This window comes from Lissotriton vulgaris, chromosome 2_1 (assembly GCF_964263255.1).
Source record: "Lissotriton vulgaris chromosome 2_1, aLisVul1.2, whole genome shotgun sequence".
In the NCBI taxonomy this organism is placed as follows: Eukaryota; Metazoa; Chordata; class Amphibia; order Caudata; family Salamandridae; genus Lissotriton; species Lissotriton vulgaris.
This window is the reverse complement of record NC_141687.1, coordinates 2040504401-2040531681: the sequence shown is the minus strand read 5'-3', so window position 1 is coordinate 2040531681 and position 27281 is coordinate 2040504401. Positions and strand designations below refer to the sequence as shown.

At 47.0% G+C, this 27281-nt stretch overlaps 1 protein-coding gene and 1 pseudogene across 4 annotated transcripts in view; one reads left to right on the top strand and one right to left on the bottom strand.

Moving 5' to 3' along the window:
* The window catches only part of SECISBP2L (SECIS binding protein 2 like), an 877433-nt gene that overhangs the window by 215085 nt on the left and 635067 nt on the right, over positions 1-27281 (bottom strand). The window lies entirely within an intron of this gene.
* Positions 17699-22329, top strand: LOC147733708 (uncharacterized; annotated as a pseudogene).

The following is a 27281-nucleotide window of genomic DNA, read 5'->3' as shown; positions in this document are numbered from 1 at the left end:
GTAATTAATAATAATTTATAAATCTAATTAATAATAACTGTATATGCAGTAATGCCTGGTAAACATCTGGAGGGATGCCAACGCACCAGCCTGTCAAGTGCCCATGATTGACACACCATGTCCCAGAGCAATGGTAGCAGCCTTTGTTCTGGTAGAATGATCATGCAAGCCTTTTGGGGGCTGCTTTTTGGCTAGTCCATAGCAGATCTTGTGGCATAACACAACCCACTGGGTGATCGTTCCCCTTTGCACCGCTTTTCCCTTTTTTTGCTCCAGAGATAACGAATAGTTTCTTATCTGTCGGTGTAGTTTTGCAGCTTGAAGATCTTTCTGGATTCACTATGCTGTGCATATTCCGCAATCTGGTGGTTGGGTCCGGAATCGTAGTCTCTTTTGTTTTGTAGCCCAGGTGGGCGTCGACGTCCCACCTTCGGTGACGTCGGCATGCTTCCGGCGGAAGCTACCACCCTTGTGCACCATCTTCGGATTCTTTTTTCTGTCCCTTTTTGTCTTTTCTGCTTGTAGTGAATCCATGGCTATGTATGTTAATCCTCTTTTTTTTTTTACGTGATTCTTTTCACATATCTTGCTTCAACTTTCTTTCCTTTTCTATGCATTTCCACCCCTTTTTTTCCCCAGCCTCATCTTTCTGGCGGAGGCGGGTGGGTTCGCTAGTGAATCCAGAAAGATCTTCAAGCTGCAGAACCACACCAACAGGTAAGAAACTATTCGTTTTGCACCGTGAATCTTTCTGGATTCACTATGCTGTGCATAGATTTTGTAGCGGTTTTTGTTACTTTTGTGGCGGCTGGGTGGAAGATGAGCGTTGGTTGTTGAAAATATGTTGAAGCACCTTTTGTCCTACTTGTGCTTCCTTGTTCATTTGAACATCCACGCAATAGTGCTTAGTGAACGTGTGCACTGAAGCCCATGTTGCCGCCAGGCACATGTCCTGAATTGGTGTGTTGGCCAGAAAGGCAATTGTTGCTCCTTTCTTCCTGGTTGAGTGGGCCTGTGCCCCTCCTGTTAGCTCCTGGCCCGCTTGCTTGAGGCAGAATTGAATAGTCTGTGCGATCCATCGAGCTATGGTGTTTTTTGTCACTGGTTTACCCATGTAACTGTTTGCAAAGGATACGAAGAACTGTTTTGTCTTCCTGTGTCCTTTCGTCCTTTCCATGTAGTGCATCACTGCCCTTCTTGCGTCTAGAGTGTGTAGTGCTCTCTCAGCGCTTGTAGTGGGGTTTTGGAAGAAGCTAGGAATCTGAATACTTTGATTCATGTGAAACCTTGACACCACCTTCGGCATGAAGTGTGGGTCCGTTCTCATTACGACCCTGTCACTGTGTATCTGAATGTAGGGTTCCTGTAGTGTTAGAGTCTGCAGTTCGCTCACTCTCCGTAGCGATGTGATTGCTACCAGAAAGGCAGTTTTCATAGTCAGCATTTGCAGTGATGCTTTGTGGATCGGTTCGAAAGGTGCTTTCATGAGCTCTGTCAGTACTACATTCAGGTTCCAAACCGGTGGTGGCATTCTTTTTGGTGGCGCTATTCTTTTAGCCCCTTCCAAGAATCTTTTCACGACCTGAGATGTGAAGAAGCTTCTCCCCGTTTCTCCTCTTGTGTATGCCACAATCGCTGCCAGGTGTACCCTTAGCGAAGATGAGCTTAGTTTAGCCTTTATTAGGTGCATGAGGTACCTCAGCACCGTAGATTCCCTTGTCATTTTTCTGTGTAGTTTTTTCTTGCGACACCATTGAGTGAATCTTTTCCATTTTGCCCCATAGTATTTGCGTGTGCTGGGCCTTCTTGCCTCTCGTAGCACACTCAGGGTGCTCTCTGGTAGTTTTAGATGTGCGAACCTTAAGTCCTCAGGAGCCAGGCTGAGAGGTTGAGGCTCTCCGGCTCTGGGTGTAGCACTTCTCCGTTTTCCATGGACAGTAGGTCTCTTCTTTTTGAGAACTTGTGGGGAGGCCCCTGCGCCATCTCCATTATCTGAGAGTACCAGGTCTGCCTGGCCCATTGTGGTGCCACCAGGATCAGGGTCAGGTTGCTTGTCATGCATTCGTTCAGAACCCTGGGGATCAGCGGTATCGGGGGAAAAGCGTAGGCAAATGTCTTTGACCAGCTTATCCATAGGGCATTCCCCTGTGATTGTGCTTCTGGTTGCCTGGATGCAAAGTATTGGCATTTCGCATTCCGGCGTGTTGCAAATAGGTCTATTGTCGGAGTGCCCCACCTCCTGAATAGTTTTCTCTGTCTCCTGTATATTGAGTTCCCACTCGTGGGATGCTGAAGTCTGCCTGATGAGCCAGTCCGCTTCTACATTGTCCTTCCCTGGCAGGTGTATGGCTAGCAGGTCTATTTTGAGTGGTATTGCCCATCTCCAGATTTCCTGTGCCAAGTTTGACAGGGGAAATGATTGAGTTCCCCCTTGTTTGTTTATGTAAAACATCATTGTGGTGTTGTCTGTTTGTATCAGCACCTTCTGGCTGTACAGGTGTCTCTGGAAGGCCTTGAGTGCTAGCAACACTGTTTTCAGCTCTAGGTAATTGATGTGTCTGACCGCATCTGTAGGGCTCCACAGGCCTCTCACTCTGAGCTTGTTCATGTGTGCGCCCCACCCCTTCTGGGATGCGTCTGTGGTAATGGTCACTGTTGGGTCCGGTGGTGTTGGAGGTTTCCCTACTGTTATCCGTTCCTTGGTCCACCACCTTATTTCTTCCTGCACCCTGTGCGTTACAACCAGTAGATCCTCCCAACTTCCTGTAGCTTGTGACCATTGCTGGTGTAGCCACTCTTGGAGCTGTCTCATCTGTAGGCGTACATTGGGGACCAGGTGTATGCACGACGCCATCATCCCCAAGATCTTGCTCACTGTCCTCACTGTCAGAGCTCGCCCCTTCAGGTAGTGACGTTTCTCCCTCAGTAGGCTAAGTGTTCTCTTTTCGCTGGGTGACACCCTGCATTGGACGGTGTTGATTTGAGCACCCAAGAAGATCTTCACCTGCTCCGGTTCCATTGAGCATTTTCCCCAGTGTATGGAGAAACCCAGGCCTGTTAGCGTTCTCGTGACTTGCTGTGCGTGATCCTTGCATGTCCTGTACGAGCTTGCCTTTACGAGCCAGTCGTCTAGGTAGGGGTACACGTATATCCCCTCCCTTTGCAGATGCGCGGCTACTGCCGCGAGGCATTTGGTGAACACCCTTGGTGCGGATTTTAGACCGAAGGCCAGGGTTGTAAACTGGTAGTGATCGTTGTTCACTGCGAACCTTAGCATGTGCTTGTGCTGCCTGTTCATGGGGATGTGCAGGTACGCGTCCTTTAGGTCTATGGTGGACAAGAAGTCCCCGGCCTTTATCTGTGGGATGACTTCTTGCAGGGACGTCATCTTGAATTTTTGGGTCTTTACGTATTTGTTTAGGAACCGTAAGTCCAGGATGGGTCTTAGGCTTTCGTCCACTTTCGGTACCAGGAAGTAGTTTGAGTACACTCCTTTGTTCCGTTCTTTGAATGGGACTGTTTCGATGGCCTCTTTGAGGAGTAGTTCTTGAGATTCCTTTTGGAGCAGTTGTAGCTCTGTTCCCGAGTGCTCTCTTCTCTTTGGCTTTCTGTTTGGTGGATTCTTTAGCAGCTCTATGCAGTATCCGAACTGCATGATGTTCAGTATCCACTTGTCTGTGGTGATTTTTCTCCACTCCTGGAGAAAAAATCTTAGCCTGCCTCCTACTGGAGTTATATGATCTTTTGTGTCCTGTCCGTGTATCCCTCTCCTCTTTGTTTCTCCGTGCTCTTCCCCGGGAGGGTTCGTGTGGGTGAGGTCATTTTCTTGTGAGCAGTCACTTAGAGGGGGGTTGTTCACCGCCTTTCTTCTTTGTCCTCGTCCGTTTCCTCTTGATCGAAAGGACTGGCCCCTGTTCTGGTAGTTCCAGTTTTGTCTCTGTTGGCCCTGGTGACCTTGGTTGTCACTCTGTTGTCCCTGGTGGAACGTCTGGTGAGATTCTCCTCGCTGGTTTCCACCTCTGCCGTTTGGCCTCCGCGTAGGAGTGCCCCTTCTCATCCCCCTGAATTGCAGGGCCCCCATGGACCTTGCTGTCTCGTTGTTCTTCTTCACTTGTGTGAGCTTCTCATCAACTGGGGCTCCGAACAGTGTTTCACCATTGAAGGGTGTGTTCAGGATGTTGTTCTGCACCTCAGTTTTGAAACCTGAGATCCTGAGCCAGGCTTGCCTTCTCTCTGTGATGCCTATAGCCATCAATCTGCTGGATGTTTCAGCCCCATCCAAGGCTGTCTTCAGGCACGAGTTTGCAATGCTTTTCCCTTCTTCCACAAGGTGTGATGCCCTCTCACGGTATTGTTCCGGGAGGTGTTTGAGCAATTGCCCCATCTCATCCCAATGTTGGTATTGATGTCTGTTTAGGAGGGCCTTTGAGTTCGCCATCCGCCAGTGCGTTGCAGCATTTCTCTCTATTTTCCTCCCAGTTAGGTCCATCCTCCTGCTTTCCTTGTCAGGTGGAGGGCCAGATGTTGTTGGGACGTTGGCCCTTCTTCTGGCCATCGCAGCGATAATAAAATCTGCTGTGACGGACCCCTTGATATAAGCCGGGTCCTGTGAGGAGAATTTGTATTTCTTTTCTGTCCTCGGCGTTACTGATCTGCATGTAGCCCGGTCCTTGAAGGCTTCCTTCCCCTGGTCTGTGATGCTTTTCAGCATGGGAAGGAATTGGCTTCTTGTCTGTGTGGGGAGCAATGTTTCTAGCAGGAAATCTGCTTTTGGCTTTCCCTCCTCTAGCTTCACCCCATAAGCTGCTGCTGCCTTCCTGACGACCTCGTTGTATGCCCCGATGTCATCCGGTGGCGAAGGCCTCGACGGATATGTCTCCACCGCCTCCTCCGGGTTTTCGGCCTCGATGTCCTGCCATTCCTTGTCTTGGGCCGACGAGGAACCCGAGCCATAGCTTGACTGCTGGTCCCCGTAATCCTCTTCATTATAATAGAGGTCCTCTTCCTCTTCGTGCTCCGAGAGCTCCGGAGTTTCCGGCGGTTCTTCAATGTCGAACTCCTCCTGTTGTACCACCTCCGCGACAGACGTTGCCGGCCTCAAGGGGATCTTGTAACTTCTCATTTTGTCGTCGAAGTCTTTCTTCCTCTGGAGGATGTTCTCCATTTCAGCCTCGAGCCTTCTTTTCTTTCTCAGCATCTCTGCGGCCTGGTTGTCGTCGAGCGTTTCGGCCGCTCTCTTCGGCGGCGGCGGCGACGTCGAAGCTTTCTTCAGCTCCTTTTCCCTCGAAGTCGAAGACCCTTTTTCGGGGGCTTGCTTCGACGACCTTTGCTTTTCGCCGGTCTTCTGCCTCCGGGAGTCCTTGTCGAAGGAGCCGCTGGGCTCTTTTTCAGAGGATGCAGCTTCGGCCGTCGAACTTTTCGGCGCAGGTGCTCCTTTCGAGGCTTTGGACTCTGCCTTTCGAGGGTCCGCCTCTGGCTTTCGAGGCCCTGAGGGAGTTTTCGGGGTCGTAGACTCTCCTACCTTATCAGGCGTTTTCTTATCGGTTTCTGCGACCATGAAGTCATCTGGACCTTCGGCGATGTTGTCCTCGCCGTCGGTGGAGAGGCCCAGTTCGTAAAGCGTCGGGACCTGGCCCTTGCCCTGCATCGTGCGATGAGCTATCCTCTGCTTCTCTCGAACTCGCAGTGTCTTCGGCTTGAAGACGGAGCAGGCGTTGCAGTCTCTGCTCTCGTGGTCGACAGGCAGGCAGAGGTTGCAGACCGGGTGTTGGTCCTTCTGCGCGAACTTGTGGTGGCAGTTTTTGCAGAATTTAAATGGAGTCTTGTACATCCCTGCGCTCAGGGGGCCCCCTGTATGCGCATTCCGCCAAGGACGTAGAAGATCTCGAAGTTCTTCTCTTTCTTCGTCGTCTCCTCTCTGATGGTCTTCTTCTCCTCAACTTTTCCGGTCTTTACCGTCGAATAGTAGTTGTATTTTCTCCTTTTTTCCTCCAAAAACTTCTGGAGCTTCACGCGACGATCCAGACCCAACGGCGGAAAAAAGAATCTGAAGATGGCGCCCAAGGGTGGTAGCGTCCGCCGGAAGCATGCCGACGTCACCGAAGGTACACCAGAAGGTGGGACGTTGACGCCCACCTGGGCTACAAAAAAAAAAAAGAGAAGACACTACGATTCCGGACCCAACCACCAGATTGCGGAATATGCACAGCACAGTGAATCCAGAAAGATTCACGCTGCAAAACGATGAAAGCTATCATGGGCCGATTGATGTAAAAACTAAAGGCCCTCTTGGGGGTCAAGTCAGTGAAGCTGTTCCTCTTCCGTAAAGGGGTGTGGTAGAAAACAGAAAGCAGACCAGGTGATGGACTGCCCTATATGGAAGGATATGACTACCTTTGGCAGACATGCCGCTTTTGTGCACAAGACCAGTTTGGGAAAAGTGGGGCACATAAGCTTGCAATTCTCTTACTCACCTTGCAGAGGTTATTGTGACAAGAAACACGGTCTTGATGGCCAAAAGTTGGTAAGGACATCTGTGAATAGGTTCAAATGGAGTGTACTTTAGATAAGTGAGAACCACTGGAGGGAGGCAAGCGGCACCACTTCCTGGTTGTTCCAGCATAGGCGGCCATCTTAGGAGGGTTGACGCGCTAGTCTACCCCTTTGCCTAATCTTTATAGTCCCCTTTTTGCCGCGCAGCGGTGACGCGCAGCGGTAGCGCCGTAGACGCGCCGAAGAGGCGCCAAAGAGAAGCCAGTCTGCGCCAGTCCGCGTCCAGACGCTTCCTGCTGACTGGTGGCTAGGTCCTGTTGCATTGTACTATGGTAGGCCCTCCGCTGTGCTATGATTCTTCTTCGCTTCTTGATCTTCTTCCCTCTACTACTCAGACATGTGATCACACGTTCTTACCACTCAATACTGACTTTGTCTGTAAAACTTGCAACTGGAGCCCATCCCCCCTTCTATCCCATCCTTCATCTCCTATCCATGAGTGGAAAATGTTTCTACTAAATTGTAGATCTGTCTGTAAACACTACACCGAATTACGCGCACTGATTGAAGAGCTTAAACCCCACGCTCTCTTTTTAACGGAAACCTGGCTTCATATAGACAATGACCCAGCCATTGTCTGGGCGATCCCACAGGGATATACGTTAAAAAGATTGGATCGCCAGATTGGGAGAGGGGGGGGTGTGGCTATTGTTTATCGTGACACCTATAAATGTCGAACCACCCCTACCACTTCAGCAACCTGTGAAATTTTACACTTTTCGCTAGAACTCTCCCCTACTACCACCTTCTCGGGCATCCTGGCTTACCGTCCCCCGGGCGCTCTTAATGATTTTATCACGAAAATCACAGAGCTTACAGCAAGTATCGTATTATCCTCATCCAATTTCACCCTGCTGGGGGATTTTAACTTGCATCTGGATGATCCCCACGATACTGCAGCTAACACCCTTTGTACTAACCTTCAAGCGCTGGACTTACATCAAAAGGGGTTTTATGTAACCCATAATAGAGGCCACCTGCTCGACCACATTTATAGCAATATTGATGTCCTTATAGTTGAGCCCCCTATCCCATTACCGTGGACGGATCATTTTTTAATTCCTTTTACCTGGCGTACAAACCCACCTCCCCTCACCCACGGCCTTGTTAAACATCACGGTAGGAAATGGCCCTCTCTTCCCCTTTTGGATTGGGAAGATGCCTTGGTTAGAGATAAACCTACGAAGACACTGAACGCCTACACTGCAGCTAACAATTTTGATGATTGGATCACCTCCACACTTGATAGGGTACTCCCTGTACAGGCTTGCAACCCCACGAAAAGACCTAAAGCTTCCCCATGGTTTACGCCCACTCTTAAGACATTGAAACTAGCCTGTCGCAAACTCGAAAGAGCCTGGAGACAGGACTATTCCGAACTTAGGAAGGACAAATACAGAGTGGCCATCAGGCTTTATAAACAGGAATTAAAGGTGGCACAAGCTTCTTTCTACGGTAGCAAAATCAACACAGCCGCCAATGCCCCTAGGGAAATTTTTAAAATTGTTAAGTCAATCATTTCCCCCTCTGCAGAATGCCCCTCTACGGACGATGCCCAAAACCGTTGCAATGATTTAGCTGCTTTCTTTTCTGGTAAAATCCAGACTATATACTCCTCCTTTGGGATTGTCAATAACGATTTGGTACCCCCTACTCCCACAGTCCCTGAGGGTTCTGCCCCCTGTAGGCTGGACACAATCCCACTCTTGGATATTCCAGTCCTAGATAAACTTATTTCCAAAACTACCTCTGGCTCCCCTAATGACCCTGCACCCCCTCAGACCCTCAGCAAAGCTATGGACGTGATTCGCCCGGTCATATTGGACGTGCTCAACACCTCCATCTCCTCTAAAGTCGTACCTCCTTCATGGAAATGTGCGATGGTGAGGGCTTTGTTGAAGAAGCCCAATCTTGACCAGTCCAACTTGGCGAATTACCGTCCTGTCTCCTTGCTTCCCTGGCTAAGCAAACTGCTGGAGAGGCACGTAAATAACACCTTGATGAGCTATTTGGAATCAAATAGCCTTCTACGTGCCTCCCAGACAGGGTTTCGCCCTTTACATGGGACTGAAACCGCCCTTCTGGCGGTAACAGAGGAGGCAAGAGCAGTTTTAGACCGGGGAGGAAAAGTCGCCATTATCTTATTAGACCTCAGCGCCGCGTTCGACACGGTAAACCATGTCACGCTACTACAACGTCTGGCGGACATGGGCGTGTCGGGCGCGGCCCTGGAATGGCTGACTTCCTTCCTGGCTGACCGCTTTTTCCAGGTTTTCGAGGGCGAGGTGGTGTCGCCTAAACACCCACTCAGGTGTGGGGTTCCTCAGGGCTCATCCCTGAGCCCCACCCTGTTTAACACCTACATGGAACCCCTAGACAGGATAGTCCAACCCTTCGGTGTGCGTATTGTCACCTACGCAGACGATACCCAACTGGTGGTCTCCTTAGGCCCCTGTCTAGAGGCTGTTGCCAGATGGATGCAATCTTCCTGTTTAAAGCTAAATGGGGAGAAGAAAGATGTCATGCTATTGGGTAATCCTTCGCCCTCTGTCTTCGCATCCATCTGGCCACCATGTTTGGGTCCACCTCCTGCCCCCAAGCCCCAAATAAAAAGCTTGGGGATCTGGCTTGACACCGCCTTGAACTTCTCAGCCCAGGCCATAAAAACAGCCGCCACCTGTTTTGGATTGATGAGGATGCTGCGGAAGGTGCTCCCTCTGCTTCCATTTCAAGCAAGGAGGATCCTGGTCCAGGCCCTCGTACTATCTCGCCTGGACTATGGGAATGCCCTCTATATGGGAGCCCCATCCTTTGTCACCCAGAAGCTCCAAGTCGCCCAAAACAGTGCGGCCCGGCTGCTCTACAATCTCCCTCGCTGGCAGTCAGCAAGGAATGCCCTAAGGGAACTTCACTGGCTCCCCATAGCGGCCAGAGTTCAATTCAAGGCCATGTGTATTCTACACAAAGCCTTCTATCGCCAAGGCCCTGCAATCTTACAGCCCCTGGTCACTCCCTATGTTCCACCCCGCGCCCTCCGATCCGGGACCCTCCAATTGGCTACCTTGACCAGAATCAAGAAAGCCCGCTGGGGAGGCCGCTCTTTTTCACACACTGCGGCTAAACTTTGGAATACTCTTCCTTTACCCCTGCGAGAAACCACTAATCATCTCGCCTTCAGGAAAGCTCTGAAAACTCACTTGTATGCTAAACTCTGCTGATCTGCCCGAGCCTGCGTTAACTAAGCTTTCAGTCACAAGCGCTACGAGGCCTCCGGGTAGATAGCGCTATATAAGTGCAATTTTCATTTCATTCATTTCATTTCATTTCATTTCATTCATTTCACTCTCCCGCTGCAGCACCACAGGTGGTGTTGGTGGAAACATGTGGCTCAGACACTTCAGGATATTTGTGATCTGTTAGGCACTCTCAGCGGATTTGTCCACTCTGGTATTTAAAGATCCTGCCAGTTGCAGGGCAGTCAGGAAGATGCCCTGAGAGTCCAGCCACTTCCATAGGCACAGAAAATATTGGCACACGACTCATCCCACTCCAATCGGTTTACTGCAATACAAGCAAACAGATTGCTCACAACGTCATCAAGTTTATCTTCAAATCTCTGATCTCTACATCTCCCAGATGTCCTCCCCTATCCAGCAACTATGTATACATCCCAACAGTTAGCTCTGGGTGGGGGTAGAGAAAGGGGTCTCCCGCCGGTCTTCTCACAGTGAGGCAGACACCACTGCAAATCTTCATTTTCCTTTGACACCTTAATGGTCTCCGATAGGTTCTCTTGGTGCTGAGCCCAGAGCAGGTGGCATGTCCGAGGATAGTGCAGAAAAGAAAGTGAGCATCTGCTTTGCATGGTCTGGAGCATCTACTGATCAGACATGATGCTCCTTTATGAAGGTGGAATGTGATGTGATCTCTCAGCAGAGCGTGCTCCGTCACGACACATTTGAAACAGTTCTGCGGAGGTGGGAGGTGGGGGAACGTTCTAAGGCCTCGACCTTGAAAAGAGTTTGAGGCATGCTGCTGCTGCTGCTAAGGCAGGTATTATCTCTGAAAGCCTCGAAATGAGAGTTGCTGTTGGGGGGGGGGGGGTACTGATGTGCTGGCAGAGCTAGGCACAGAGAGCGGGCCCTATTTTTCTTTAAACTTAAAGGGCAGATTCTGGCTTAATTCCGAACAGCTTAGAGTGGTCCAAGAACATGTCGATAACGCACTGTTGGACATCAGCCAAAAAGCCCATGGAGTGAATCCAGGCATGGTGCCCAAGCACCACACTGCTGCTGACTGCCCAATATCTGGTCTGTGTCCAGACCAGATATTGTCATCATCCTAAACATTGACTAAATCATTATGAGGAACATAGTCTGGTTCTGAGTGGTCATATTGCCTGGGCAATATGGCGTGGGTCTCTATATCAGACAATACAATCAGCTCGCCTTCCGACGTCAGGGATGTCTGGATCAGCATTGATATGTGTGCCGGTGGTATCGGTCATGGTGTCAAAAGGGGAGCAGTGTCTGGCACAGAGCGTGAGGCCTTGGATGGCACCGTGCTGGATTTGCCAAAGGCACAGTAGAAGACAGAGACACCCTCTAGGTAAGGTAAAGGGGTGACATCTAAGGGAACATATCTGCTGACAGTAGACCAACTCGAGACCCGCTTGGATCCATGTGGCCCGAAGATGCTCCAGCGGGATCCGGTTTGGTACCGAAAATGTGGCGCATGGCCTTCTTCAGCAGTTAGAGCTGCTGTGTCGTTGCTCTCTGTTCAGGGAGAGACAGAAGCGAGACTAGCGTCTGGATCAGTTTGTCTGGGGTGGGAACGAATCAGTGGTCTAGAGTTGCTAAGGGCGTTTCATGATTTAGAGTGGCAGGGCAAGGACACCCATGCTTTAAATTTGTATGCTTCTGATGGGATTTCCTTAACCTACCTGACCATGTGACTCACAGGAGAAGGAGCGAATATGTGCCCTCAACTTTGATCGGTAGTGCTTTTTCAACCTCTGGAGTTTGGCCTTGGGTCAGCCATTTTGTTCATTGTTGCACAGACATGACGCAGAGTCGTATTTGGTACTCAGTCACCATAAACATACATCGAGGTTAACCGTCACCAACATATGACAGTGACAGTTAAAACATGATTTAAATTGTTGTTTTAGGAGTGGCTGTCAGAACACTGAAGTACTGACGCCAAAATCTGTCAGGAATAACGGGATTAGAGTAGCTCTGGATACACGCTGACAAAGAAAGGAACTGACGTCAGTGTATAGGTGAGGTCCCCCAACGTCACATTTGGGGCATGATGGATCAGGCACAGAGCCGTAGGATACCATCTACCAATAGGTGCTGAAATTGCTATGAAAGTTTCTGGATCTATTTTGAAGCCCGGAAAAATTTACAAGGTGAGGAATCTGCAGTAAGAAGTCTCTTTCAGAAATGTTTTGCAGGAAAAAACATCTTCTCAAAAGTGATATAAAACTCAAACACTTACCAGTTTCTCTTACAAAGAAATGGCAATCTCGATTCTTCCAAAATAAGAGTGATGTTTTATTTTTCCAAAATCTATTGGATTCTTTGTGAAAATTGTATGTTTTTGACTGTAAATTCAGGTCATTTCAGAGATTAATTTACACCAATATACTATTTTTGTCACCAATTATTACTTGTACTTGCCCTCCGAGGATTCACAGAAGTATCATGTGTAGTAGAGCTGTAAGAAAAGAGTACTAAAAATTACGGACTTCTCCTCAAATGCTAGCCATTCCATCCTCCACTGCTATAATATGTCTGTAGAAAATATTTGGTTTGATCAGATGCACTGCTAATCAGCTCGAATTATTACCATACTTGAAAATTAATTTACATACAGTGAGACTGTAAAAGGTTTTCCCAAAATCTATTGGTATTTTAGAGGTTATTTTGAAGTATGGCATTCAAAGTTTACAAGAGCATCTTAGAATGCTGTTGAAGTTAATTTCCGAGAAGAGCAAGGCTGAAGAAGAGACTACAACTTACATCAATAATTTTTCTATTCTAATCAAGTTCTCATATTTGGATATTTCTGCCTTGCAATCTTTGAAGAGTGGCCCATTTCGCTATAACCACTTCCTTACCTAGGAGTTAGATGTATTCTAGATTGTGTCTAGGTTGATCACATCAAGTTCTTTCCGATTTATGCAGTAATCTATGTGTGATTGTTGCATCACTACTGCTCCAGGATTAGCCTCCAACTGCCCACAACTTTATTATGGCAGGTGCATGATCTGAGATCACTGCGGTCAGGATCCTGGACGTCTGGATGTCTTGTAAGAAAAGTTGGCTAACCAAGGTCTTGTTTATTTGAGATAAAGTCTAACATGTAGCACACTATAGAATATAGTACTGGCAGTTAGAGCCTAATGGTTATTAAGAATCCATCAGGTAAGTCTTCTGACAGTGCTACTGAGGCTTTCTTGGTCTTAGGTATCATATTACCATCTACCAAATTTGGGCCTGGATTCTGGTCAAGACATCTGTCTTTTCAGTCTTACTCCACTAAATCTTTCATGTTGGTTTGGATCCTTTCTATTTCTGCATAAACAGGGCTTTCATGATATTTCTATAATCAGATAATGTGAGATTTTTTGAGCTATCATGATTTAGATTATTACCTATTTGTACCCACTTTTCTAGCTTCTTCTTACTTTGGAATGCACGCAAAGCAAATACTGTATTTGCACCATTGCGTTTTAATGTCCTCACACAGTATATAAGTATTTTGGAGAAGTACAAGGCCTGCTGTATGTTTTTAAAGTGTACAAATACTTTGTTTCCCTTTGTCGGGCTACTCCAGGCAATAATGTTCCAACGTAAATATGGGTAAATGACACAAGATTTCTCGAACACTCTCCTGTTCAACTTCAAAACTGGAGTTTTGGAATCTCTCTCCCAATCTAGTTCTACACATTGCAACTCTTAACCTTTCAACATGTCCTGCATCCCTAGGTCATCTGTTATATAAATGTGAAAAAATACCCTTTTATCCAGTTCATCCCCACCCCTCTCTCAGATACTCCATTCCTTACAGGTAGCTACGACATAGCCACAAGAACAAAAGAGGATGGGAACTCATTACTTAATGACTAGGACTTCAAACTGTCTTAAGTTCATGTCACTACAGCTTCCTTTTTCCCCATATTTCGGTAGCCCCATCACAACCTTTACTTTGGGTTCGTCACTCTGCATGAGGTGAACTGTATACCGCACTCAACCTTAGAGCTTTCAGTATCTGGAGGCTTTCTTTAGGTGAGAGCATGCTTTACCATATGACACTGAGAGCCACAGGTGCAAAGCCTCAAGTGAATCACATTTTTAAATTGTTTACAAAATTTATCTCAGAGAAAATATAAAAAGATGCTTGGTGCAATGAACTGCATGAAAGTCCTATGCAATATAGACGATAAGGAACTCCCACATAGATGACGGGGAATGATTCAAGCATTTGAATCTACGAAAGATCCAATACTGGAGAACTTTAATTTCAGCTGCAGGAGGATTGCTACAGCTGACTCAACCTTGCTCCAGCTGTTTCCCTCTTATTTTTTTGTGTTAAGCATTAAGAACATTGAGGTTTTTGGAAAGCAAGAGTACCTTGCTCCTTGCTGCCTAGTTGTTACATTGCTTGCGATAAGCTGTAGTCTGGTTAGACCATTGTCGTAACACCACACTGTACAACATTAGCGCAGAGCACATAGGATATTTTGTCACATCAGAAACTACTAGATGGCTTCATCTATAGCTGACATCAGTCATAAAGAGATGCCTATCCGGAGGCTAGAGAGCTAGATTGTCAAACTAGCATGAACTAAACCCACGAAAAGTGGAAGTACTCTTGTACTCCGCCGAATATTCATTCTCAGTAAAAGCCTGGCTAACAGAACTCTACTAATTGGAAATTTCAGCCTTGTTGTTTGGCTTCAACTATGAACACACGTCTCAATTCCGAGGCCTCTAACCTAAAGGTTTCAGTCCAACTTCATCAGAAAATCAGGCCACTGCCTAACAAGAAGAGTTTAGGAAAACAGTGCAAGCCCAGGTGATAATGATAGCTCTGAACGATCATGGTAATGCCCCACAATTTAAAGCACTCAAATCTATCCTTAGGCCAATAAACAAGGTTTCCTTTTGAGCTGCAAAAAGTTAATCTGCAGCATTCTCATATGACCGCCCACCTTTGTTTAGGGATAGCCATTGCTGCATTCCATGCAATATTCTCAGGCTACTACTGCCAGTGCATTCAAAAGGTTTGTGCTGCTTCTACAGTGCATTCAAGGAGTGAAGAGCTCCATCCTTCTCTTGGATGCTCTGGGAGGTCCCAATCTCATCCCTCGTGCCCTTTCAGACTCCAAGAAGACATTGTAAATCGCTGGCTATCTTATTCTTAATGTTGGTGTCTACACAACCACAGACCCTTCTGTTCATACCTGGCTTGCAAACCCAGTGGCTGGCAGGGGCCATTCCTGCTGGTAGATAAATTAGATTTCGGCACTCCAGTTTCAGTCTTTTTGGTGCCTACACCCAGTTCACTTATATCATGGATCCAGTGTAATTACTTGGGTGGTAGTGTAAATCATTCAGCAAAAGTAGTTTTTACTTCTCTATAGACCAAATTTTAAGACAATTGAGTCTGTGATATAGAATACAAAAAGTTGGAACCTCAAAACTCTAAAGGGAGCAGTATTTTGTGCTGATCCCTTAATGGCCACAATAGGGTAAAACCATGTGCAAAAACCATTGCATAATATTTTTCATTATTACATTACTCATAGTGAGGCTCTAAGAGTTCAACTGCCTCCACCAGCAAAACCTAATGCCTATGCAGAAAAGATGTGATTTTTAATTCTTATCAGCAACACAGCCTAATTCACTCCAAATTTTGACAATTATACAAACGACTGACCCATAGATCTGGACAGTGTTGCTTAGCAAGCTGCTAGGTGTGGTGAGATGGCTCTGAATGACTCAAAGAAAAGGAGAAACTACTAATCGAATTCTCCATCATTGGTAAAACTCAAACACAGAATATATTCCCCTAGTTGCAGTAAACTAGAACCCTTTTGCAAAGATAAATCTGGATATCTTGTACGTTTAAAAATAAATCCATTGGAATTAAAAACAAACTAAATGTAGTAACTGGGCCAAAACGTCCCGTTTAATTCTTTTAAAATCCAGGAGAATAGACATATAACATTTGAATGAAAGCAATTTCGTCTCCATGCCTGTTTTGGAGTGAGGATCCAGAAAAAGCAACTGTTAAAGGTTTAGATTGAGATCTGAATGTCCGTTTTACAACTCCATTGACTGGAACAACCTTAATGAATGCAGGAGTAACTTCTGACCTAACATATCCTACAAGCATTATCCTCAGAGATCTTCATTTACATGAAAAATTATCTCAAGTAAAGAGAAGTGTAAGTCCTACAGTGTGTGATATTATACACACAAGCCCCATTCTTCCAGCCCAATTCCTGCAACCAGAGGCCCCAAAAATATGCAAGGCTTGACAACGCCTCAGAGCCAGCCATATGGGCCACGCTTATGTTTTTAAGTACAAAGCAGGTGAGCCAAGAAACCTGCGACTTGGAAGCTTTTCAGAGCAATCGAGAGCAACACAAAGCAAAATCATCCTAAGTATGATGGCCATCTTGGAGAAGTAGTGTTCTCAGATTATTATTAAAGGGGACATTACCATTCCAAGACAGCCACTACATTCAGGACCAGTCGCTAAATTAGGTTTTAAAAGTTACTAGGAAACCACTAAAATATGTGCTAGTACAGCAATGCGAAGCTCTGTGCCTGGGTATTGTGGTAGCAGGTGCCTCATACCGAGATCAGGGAAGAGGTTGCACCTAAGTCTGAATTGGCGTAGGCCATAAAATTCCAAGCTTTTGACTGCAATGCCAGACACAAATTCCTTGCCTGTTGGATCTCTAGAGGAAGTAAACAAAATAGCATGCCCCCCAACTTACATTTTCTTCTCCGGAGTAATCAAACATGTGGCTGCCACAACAAGCAATGGCTGAGAGGATGACTCGTTGCCTAATTCTATGGCAGTCCACGGAAGCTCAGATTATGCTTCTCTTGCTTCACTGCAAAACTCAGCAGCCAATAAACAACTTTAAACACAGCATACCCCGGAAGTACAACCCCCTCCATCATATGCACCAATCACTATCAGTCCATGAGTGTATATAGTCCAAAATGAACACATCACTTCCTCTTTCTTTGCTGCTGCAGCAGCAAGATAAGTACCTTTCCTGTCTCGTTCTTGGGGATTTTGAGGGTATTTGTATTTGGTATTTGATATGGCTTTAACTGTTTAGCGCTAGCGTGCTTACTGCCATGCGCGCGATCACGCTGTTGATTTTGCCAATTTTATTCGCTATGGTGATTTTTTCTCTAGGTTGATTCCTTCTGGTGTGCGCTTTTAATTTGCGGCGTTTCGGCGCTCCGGCGCCTTGTGGACAGCTTTTGCGCGCTGCGGAGCGGGACGCGGTTTGCACGTTCGTGGAGCAAACCTATCTCTATGCCCACGCTCTGCGCATGCGCGAAAAGCCAATACTTGTAGTTTTAACGATCAGCTCTTTGCGCATCAGCTAGAGCAGCCTGCGAGATCCCCGGTGCCTTGGAACGCTGACCGGAGCATGTTTCCGGAGTAGGGCTCTGCCCTAGGGGAGATTAGGGGTGCCTCCCTCCACTTTTTAAACACAGTGAGACACTGGCACAGGACAGTTGGTTACTGTAGTGCACTGCTGTAGGGACAGTTGAGCACTGTGAGTTGGGGACAGTTTACACAGTGCCTGTGTCTAATAATCACCCCAGGGTTCTCCCCCCCCTTTAACTCATTGAGCCCTCCTGTAGCAAGATGGAGTACTACGCTGAGGAGGAAGACCAGTGGGTGGAATTCAATGAATATGCAGAGTATGAGGAACCAGAAGAGCACCAGATGGAGGAGCAATTGGTTGAAGCCCTGGATACCCACGTCCAGGGCTCTGTAAACAGGGCAATAATTAAAGCGCTACAGCCGTTTCCCAAACCATTAAAGAGCTATTGTAAACGTAAGTTCGGTGCTGCCCAAGGCTGAGGTCCTTGCTAGGATGGCCCGTAATGTGCTGCACGACCATGGTGGTGTGAGTTCTTCCAAGACGCGTAAAGCGCCTGTGCCGCAAACGGATGAGACTGACGAGTCGTCTCCTGCCGCACCTGACACGCCTGACTCCAATCATGTGTCTCAGGCTTCACAGATGGGGAAAAAGCAGAAACGCAAGTCCCACAATGTCGAAGACAAGCCGGTCAAGAAGAACCTATTGTTTGACCCCAGAAACATTATACACCCAAGATCCACTGAGTGGGTTCCCTGTGTCGAGGTGGCACACTACGTGCAGGACAATCTCCGGAGAGATTTTGAAAAGGAAGTCAGTGCCACCCTGCGTTCGGAATGTCCCAGACAATCTCTGATGGGTAAAGTAGCGGACACCCCAGAAATAGACCCGAACATGGCCACTTTCATGAAGAAGTTTGTGAAGGATTCCAAGAAGGATACTCTACAGGGTTTGGAGGGGTTGTCAGGATAAACTCCTTGATGTGACCGGACCCCTGACCAAGATATTGGATGCCACGGTTACCGCTAAAGATTCAAACACTCCTTTGGACCCCACGGAGGTTCTGGAATGGGCGCAGCGTGCTAAGTGTTTTCTAGGGAATGCGAACTGCGCCCTGTCAGCGGAACGGAGAAGGTCTTTCCTTATGCCCATTGATCCGCAACTGGCCGGATTGGCAAATACGGAACCAGGCACGCTTGCTAATGGCATGCTGTTCGGGGAAATATTTGTGAAGGAGATGGGGAAATATGTGAATACGTTTTCCGCCCTAGATAAGGCTCAAGCGAACATCAAAAAAGTTTTCCACACTGGCCTTTTTGAAAGGGGCGGACGCTACAGGTGTCGAGCGAACGGTCGTGGATCTAACCAGACCTCTCGAGGTTCCGAATAACATGGCAGAGGTGGTGACCAACGGTACAAGTTCTACCCTTCCCGCAATCGCGCTGATAGGAGGCCACAACACAGAGGTTACAGAGGACAGAATTATTCCACCGGAGACACCTCTTACTCAGGTAAGCTTAATGCAAACCGGGGATACGAAGGTGGGAGGTCTTATTTCTTTGTTCCACCATGTGTGGGAGAATCTCACACAAGACCCTTGGATCCTTCAGATGGTAAAAGGGTTTCAGATAGAGTTTTATGCCTCACCCCATCAGGTTTAAGTTCCTCCTCCCTTACGTTTTTCCCATGCAGAGATGTCTTTCACAGATGACAAAGTTCTTTCATTCTTGGGAAAAGGGGCAATCGTGCACACAGTCCCTCATCCGTTAGGGTTTGTAAGTACCATTTTTCTAGTACCCAAGAAGGACATGGGTTTCAGATTGGTACTCAATCTGACGGAATTCAATTCCTGGGTAGTGTTTCGCCATTTAAAAATGGAAGGCATACATTTATTGAGGGACATCCTGTTGGAAAAGGATTGGATGGTGCGTCTGGATTTGAAAGACGCATACCTGGCGGTGCCTATTTTTCCTCCTCACCGGCGGTTCCTCCAATTCCAGTGAAGAGACCAGTGGTTCGAATTCTCGGCCATGCTACTAAAACCTGTGGTTCAGTATCTAAGAGAACGGGGGAGGGGGAGGGTAAGGCTCATAATTTATCTGGATGATATTCTGATTATGGTTCAGAATATGGACACAGTTCTTCATCTAAACTGGACGGTCCAACTGTTACAAGACTTAGGATTTGTCATCAATGCACAGAAGTCTATTCTGAGTCCAACGCAGTAGGGCGGCTAAATTACTATTACCATTGAGGAAGAGAGTAGCTATCAGGAAGGAGTTGAGGAGAGCGCTTGCCTCTCCGACTATATCCTTGAGGACATTGGTCAGATTGGTGTGGCTCCTGGCCGCATCAATCCAGGCGATCTTCCCAGGACCCTTACAGGGCGCTTCAGCGTTTGAAGATTCTACATTTGCACAAGGACGTGGGTTATGCAGAGCAGATTTTGATCTCCAGTAAGGCACCAACTGAGATAGTTTGGTGGTTGGAACACATGGATGCTTGGAATGGCAAGGCAATTTATGCAGCTAGTCCGGAGATAGTCATAGAATCGGATGCCAGCAGATGGGGCTGGGGAGCCCTCTGCGGTTCAGTGGAGAATGGGGGGCGGTGGTCCCGGGAGGAACTGGAACTCCATATCAATTGCCTGGAGATCCTTGCAGGCTCATTTGCAGTTCAGACACTCTCCTCGCAACGAGCGAGTTGCTGTATTCTACTGCGGATGGACAATGTGTCAGCAGTACGATACATCAATCGTCTGGGGATTATGAGGTCTCGTCTTCTGGTAGAGATAGCCAAGGACTTTTGGCATTATTGCCCGACCCATCATATATCTGTGACGGCGGAATATATTCCGGGTCCTTCCAATGTGGTAGCAGATTGAAACTCCCGTTTTCTGAGGGATGTCAGCGATTGGAGACTGCATCCAGGAGTGTTCAGGCAGTTGAACGACAAATGAGGTCCATGTTCAATGGATTTATTTGCATCCAGACTCAACGCACAACTTCCTCAGTTCTACAGTTGGCGTCCAGACCCCCTGGCGATCAGCTCGGACACATTCCTTCAGTCATGGACGACGGGCATTCTATATGCATTTCCTCCTTTCGCCATGATTCCGAGGGTAATGGTGCAGCTCCGTCGGCAGAATGCGGAGGTGATTCTAGTCACACCGTGTTGGAAAGCGCAAGCGTGGTTTCCGGTGGCGCTAACATTGTCATGCGCACTTTCGGTACGACTATGGTTGTTTCCGAAGATTCTGGAGGACCCTCTAGGGTTGCCTCACCCACTGGTGTTGCAGGGCCTCTTATCTCTCGTGGCGTGGAGACTTTCAGGTGACGATGGCAAGTGCCTGGAGTTTCATAGGAGGCTCTTTTTCTTATCACAATTATGGGCACCTGCTATGCACAAACGATATGAGTCAGCTTGGCGTTGATGTTAGTTGGTGTTCTGAACGGCAAACAGATTCCGTGGGATCAGGTGTCCATCTCAGTTAATTTCCTTTTAGAACTCACCAGTTCAGGGATGGCATATCGGACAGTGAACAAATTTCGTTCAGCGATTTCGGCGGGTTATGCCCATGTGGATGGTAAGCCGGTGGGGGAACACCCCCTGGTGTGTAAAGTGGTTAGGGGTTTTAGGTTGTTTAACCCCCCGAAACCCAGGTATACTGTTTTATGGGATGTTAACATGGTTTTACATTTCCTTAAAAATTGGCTGGCCAATGAGGGATTATCGCATAAACAATTATCAGCGAAACTTACAATGTTATTATGTCTGGTGTCCTGCAGACGAGTCTCAGATGTGCAAGCTTTGGATATAGCAGGTAGAGTACTTACTCCTTCGGGAGTCTTTCACCCTTTCCAAGAGGACAAAAATACATTCTAGATGTATTTCATACCTGCCTTTCCTCATCATACCAAGTTATGTGTGGTTCTATATTTAAAATGTTATGAGGATTGTACAAGAGAGTTCAGAAATGATGTTGCAGGGCAATTGTTAATTTCACTTCAGAGACCTTTCCGCCCAGTCGCTGCAGCGACTTTAGCCAGGTGGGTTACTTGGTTATTGAAACTTGCAGGGCTTGATACTGCCATTTTTGGCGCACATTCAATTAGAGGAGCGATGGCTTCCAAGGCCTTTTATATAAGGGCTCTCGTTTACAAGATATTATGACTGCGTCAGACTGGTCCTCTGACTCAACGTATAAGACATTCTATCATAAAGCTATTGTGGATGTGGCTTCGACAGTTATGGAGCAACTTTAAACTAGCATAATCTGAGCCTCCGTGGACTGCCATAGAATAAAATAACTTGTAGCTAACGCGTCAAGAATTTTCAATTCTATTAAGGACACGGAGGCGAGGATTATCCCACCCAGGTAACATGATGATGGTATTCTATGTGTTAGATTGTTCATTGCGAGATTTGTGATATGTTTTCATGTATAGTTCATACTGATGATTTGATTTTTTTCCCATCCGATTGATATTGGAAATTTGAAGATGTTAACTAGTGAATGTCATAACGGTTATGAAACGCATATGGTTTATGAATGGCATATTACGACTACTATTCTCTTTATAGGAGATCAAGGCAAGGAAACGTGAATGGTCAGGATGAAGTTGTTCCTAGAGCAAGCCAAACAAGCTGGTATACGGCACAGGTGACATCGACTCGGCTTCCGAGGATGAACTTCTGGGCTTAAGTTTGGACGCACGTCGATGAAGAAATCGGTGGTCCAGTGTTCAACAGTCAAGTTTGTGGACTATGTAAAAGTTTGATGCAAAGAAAGAGGAAGTGATGTGTTCATTTCGGACTCTATACACTCATGGACTGATCGTGATTGGTGCATACGATGGAGGGGGTTGTACTTCCGGGGTATGCTGTATTTAAAGTGGTTTATTGGTTGTTGAGTTTTGCATAAAGCAAGAGAAGCATAATCCTCACCTCCGTGTCCTTAATAGAATTGAAAATTCTTGACGCGTTAGCTAGAATTTTTTTTATCCTTTGTGTATTCTTGTGCAGTGACTAAGATCTGGCAAACAGCTAAGGATGTTTCTGCCAGACCTAAAATAACCACTAGAGGGGGCAACAGAAACAGTGACTCGGATTTGCAAACATCCTAATAAATCTGAAATGGCTTTAGAATGAATGCGCAGAACGGATCTTTGTCAAACAATCTAAATAATTTTTCTGGGCTTTTACTCTTTTCTCGGACTACTGAATGTAGTCATATTGTAACCATGCTCATGGTGTTACTATTTATCATTATGTTATCATCCAACTAAAAATATTTAAAAAACACTGCTACTACAGGAAAGTCTATTAAAAATTAAAGAGAATAGGCAGATATAAAAGAATATGTGCTTAATATTCATTGCCCATTTGGACTCTCTCTGTTATCTCTGCACTTGTTTCTCAAATAAATCCAGTTTTTATTGATGGAGTTTGTAAAATCCCCTTACTGTTTTCTGTCTTCAGCCAAATGACCCTTAGAGGTATCAACAAGAGTCCCAAGAAAGGACTGGACCACAGGCCGGCAAGTAGACATTTCTCTGAGAGTACTTTTCAAAGAGGGCAAACTTGGCATGTATGAAAATCTCCTCTTATTTTCTGAAAAGTATAGCATGATAAATTATACATCACTAGAGTGTTATTGTTAGAAGATACACAATACAAATTTTAAGTTTGTTGGGTCATAACTTACAACCAGGTCAGGCAGGATCGGTGAACATGCGTGTTTCAACGATTCCCAGAAAAAATTTACATTCACTTAAAATATTTAAGCATCTGCCAAATGACTGAAGGAAGAATAAAACAGGGGGCATGGCTTGGATGGCAATGAAGAGAGTTGCCTACGTCCAGAGCTCCACTACACCCAGGACAAACATCTAGTCCTACGGGCAATTCTAGTCAGCCAAACCAAAGTACAAGCAATGCAGAGGAAATCTGAATCCCAGTAGAGCAGCGAGCTTGCATCCGGGCAGCCCTACAACTACGAGACAGCGAGCAAAATCGTCTGCGAAAAGACAAGCCCCGACACAGAAACAAACGAAAATGGTGGCAACGGAGTAGAGCAAGGGAGCAGCGGCAACAAGACGGGAACGAAGGGTTCCTCTGAGAGACCCACACCACGAGGTCAGTATCCAAACCCCGCCATCCGCAGAGTCGCTAACCCCGCTCCTCCCGGTAATCTCCACGACAAAAGCCAAGCCGAAACCCCCCACCGCCCCTTTCCAGGCGCGCACAAATCGAAACCAGATAGACCTACAGGGCGCCACCATCCTGGGAAGGTCAAGGGGACAGGCAGCAAAGGCCCAACAGAGGGGAGAGAACAGAGCTGCTCTCATAAAGGTGAGGGCAGCTTAATTAAGCCGCGCATCATACCCCATTCGGCCAGCACCGCGCAACGAACACACCGGATGCACCCCCTTCAACAGCGCCAAAGCCGGACCCAAACCAGCGTGGGTGAAAACGAAAGGGGTTTAAGGGCTCAGCCATCTTGTATCGCCATCTTGTTTCGCCTCAAGACGCAGAAGAGAGAACAGGTCGGGGGCCAGGCAGCCAAGGCACAACAGAGGAGCAAAGAACGGTGCTCCACTCCAAAAGGCGGGGCAGTCGATCTAAGCCATGCATCACCCTCCATCCGGCCGGAACACCGCCGCGAGAGCATCAACACTATCCAGATCAGCGGCGAAGATCAAGACGATAGCCACCAACCTAATTGAGGCAACTCTCGAAAAATCACGGCCATCAAACATCAGAGGAGCCAGCTAAAACACCGGATCCACCACCTTCAACAGCGCCAAAGCCGGACCCACACCAGCGTGGGTGAAACGAAAGGGGTTTAAGGGCGCAGCCATCTTGTACCGCCACCTTGTTTCGCATCAAGAAGCAGAAGAGAGAACAGGTCAGGGGCCAGGCAGCCGAAGCACTACAGAGGGTAACAAGGGAAAACAATTACCAAAAAAGACTAAACCAGAGGGGATCACGGACTCCCCAATAAAACAGAGAGCTGACATAAGTAGCACTCTAGATAGCATTCTCAAAAAACCTACGGAAGTCCACGACCTAGAGAGTCCAACCACACAGGTAATGGAGACGTCTACTCCATCGAGCAAGACAAGGGCCTCGCTGGATCACACGTCAGACTAAATCAGAGGCACAAGACCTCGACCTACTCTAGAAAACTACTCTACCTCGTGAGCACACCAAAAACACTTCACTAAGTAGCATCTACCTCAATTTTGGAAACCCAACGACGTGGACTCAACCTCGGAAACACACCAAAGACATAGTGCCAACACAGAGCCAAGCAGCATCTACCTCAAAGTCGGAAGAGCAGCGATACAGACTCTACTCGAAACAGAGTAACGCACATTGTAAGAACACCAAAGACACTCTGCTGAACATAATCTACCTCAAGGAAGGGAAAAGCAGCAATATAGACCGAAGTTCAAGTAATGGATAGAAGAGGCGCAACGAACACAGAATTGCCAATATCCTTTAATAGAAAAAGGGGAAGGGGGGGCGGGGATTAGCCTGTTATCATGGAAAGACAACTTTGAAGAGACGAACTGTTGCCCCCAAACTCGCACAGCCACTGTTATGCGCATCATGTAGCGATCTATGAAAATCCTGGGGAATGTAGCGGGGAGGGAGGGACCTTGCTGTCGCACGTCTACTGTACGACAAAATTGTTGGGGGAGGGTGGAAAGGGAGGGGGCTGAGAAAGGACTGAATGGGGAGGGGGTTTTCGTTGTACATATCGTCTGTCGAATTAGTTTTGTTTTGTCGGTCTTGTCCATGTCCTGGTCTCAGTCGTCACTGTATACTCAGCTAGGTCACTCGAAACTACTAAACACACCAACGAGACACAACCCATACCGCACCCAACAACACGCGCAGGGGAGAAGCAAATCATGACACAGAATAACAAAAACGCTTTGAGTGCAGACCTGAAGATAGTCTCCCTCAACGTCAAGGGCCTAAACCACCCGATTAAGAGAAAGAAAATACTAGACTACCTAGCCAAGACCAAAGGGGATATCATCCTCTGACAAGAAACCAAACTAGCCATAGAAGACGCTAACAAACTCAGAGCAAGATGGATAGGTCAGGTAGCATACTCCCCGGCAGTAGGAAAAAAAAGAGGCGTCATCACACTGATAAACAGCAGAGCCAATCTAACTATTGAGAAGGAACAGTGCGATGACCAAGAGAGACTATGGATCACTCAACTGAAAAGGGGAGAGGAGACAATAGTGATAACCAACACTTACGCGCCCAACACGGATGACTCTAGCTATTGGGTAGATGTAACGAGGAAAATAGAAGTGTATCAACCATGCGACATGAACATGCTGGCGGGAGACTTCAACCTAGCACCTGACCACACCCTTGACAGACAGTCAAGCTCGCAAACCCGACCCCCGACTTCCCTCACGACACTGAAAAACCTATGCCGTAAGCTCATCCTAGAAGACCCATGGCGCCTTCAACATCCCGACACCAGAGATTACACTTTCTACTCCAGTCCACACAACTCGTACAGCAGGATAGACTATATCCTCATCTCTGCCTCACACACACACCTAATAAAACACACAGACATCGCAGCTAGGACAATATCAGATCACTTGTGCATTAGTCTTCAGCTCACGGGCAGACAACGAAAACACCACACGCAGATGGAGACTTAACATAAATATGGCAAAAAAGGAAGACCGAGACAGAATAGAGAAAGCCATAAAGGACTATATTGTAGAAAACGGCACGCCAAACACGAACCCAAAGTCCTTGTGGGATGCCCTCAAGGCAACAGTCAGGGGGACACTGATAGAAATTAAAGCCAGGAGAGACAGAGAATCAAAAGCGCAGCTAAGCCAATTAGAAAAGGACATCAAAGAACTGGAAAGGGGACACATCGCAGACACCACGAACACAGCCGCACTCATAGAACTTACTAGAAAAAAGTACGAATTTAATAGAATTCTGAGCGAACGAGCAGGGCTATGGATCAAGAAATACAAACAGATCAACCTATGCGAGGCTAATAAAGCAGGAAAAACACTTGCATCATACCTCAAACACAAACAAAGACAACACTGTATATCAACAATCACGGATGCAAACAACAAACCACACACCAGAAACAAAGAAATCATACACACTTTCATGGAATTCTATAAAGAGCTCTACAAGAAAGACGAAAATCTTGAGCAGGAAGGATGCTCAAACTACTTAGACAGCCTAACCTCCCCAAGATAACAGAGAAGGAACCAAAAACCTTAGGACAGGACATAAAAGCAAGCAAGATCACTTCAGCTATCAAGGCACTAACAGACGGCAAAGCCCCTGGACCTGACGGGTACACCGCACCCTTTTACAAAACCTTCCAAGAGCAGCTAGTACATGTGCTGGGGAAAGTATTTAACTAGTGCGGAAGAGAGGGGACAGTGACAGATCCCATGGCACAGGCTAATATAATTGTTATACCCAAAGAAGGTAAAGACCCTCGATGGCCCAAAAACTACCGCCCGATCTCACTCACAAACTAGACCGCAAGCTTTATGCTAAAATCCTGGCAACAAGACTTAACAAAGTGCTTCCACAGCTAATCGGCAACCCACAGGTAGGCTATCTTAAAACTCGCATGTCAAATGATAATAAGAGACTTCTCTGTCAGATCATAGCACACTCCTCTAAAACACTCAGCCCCACTGTTGCCATCACATTAGATGCAGAGAAGGCCTTCGACAGAGTGTCCTGGCACTTCTTAAAGAAAAGCATGCTAGCGCACTGCCTAGGAGGGGGGGTTCATACAAAAAGTCCTGGCACTGTACAAATCCCCCAAAGCCCAAATAGCGATAAATGGAGCGGTTTCAGCCCCTTTCCATCTTGAAAGGGGGACGAGACAGGGCTGCCCACTATCCCCTCTGCTCTTTCTCCTGGCCCAAGAACCCCTGATCCGAAGCATCACAGACAATAGAGATATAGCGGGAATAAACATTAATGACACCACAGCCAAACTGGCGGCCTATGCAGACGACCTACTAATAATGACGGAAGAGCCCGC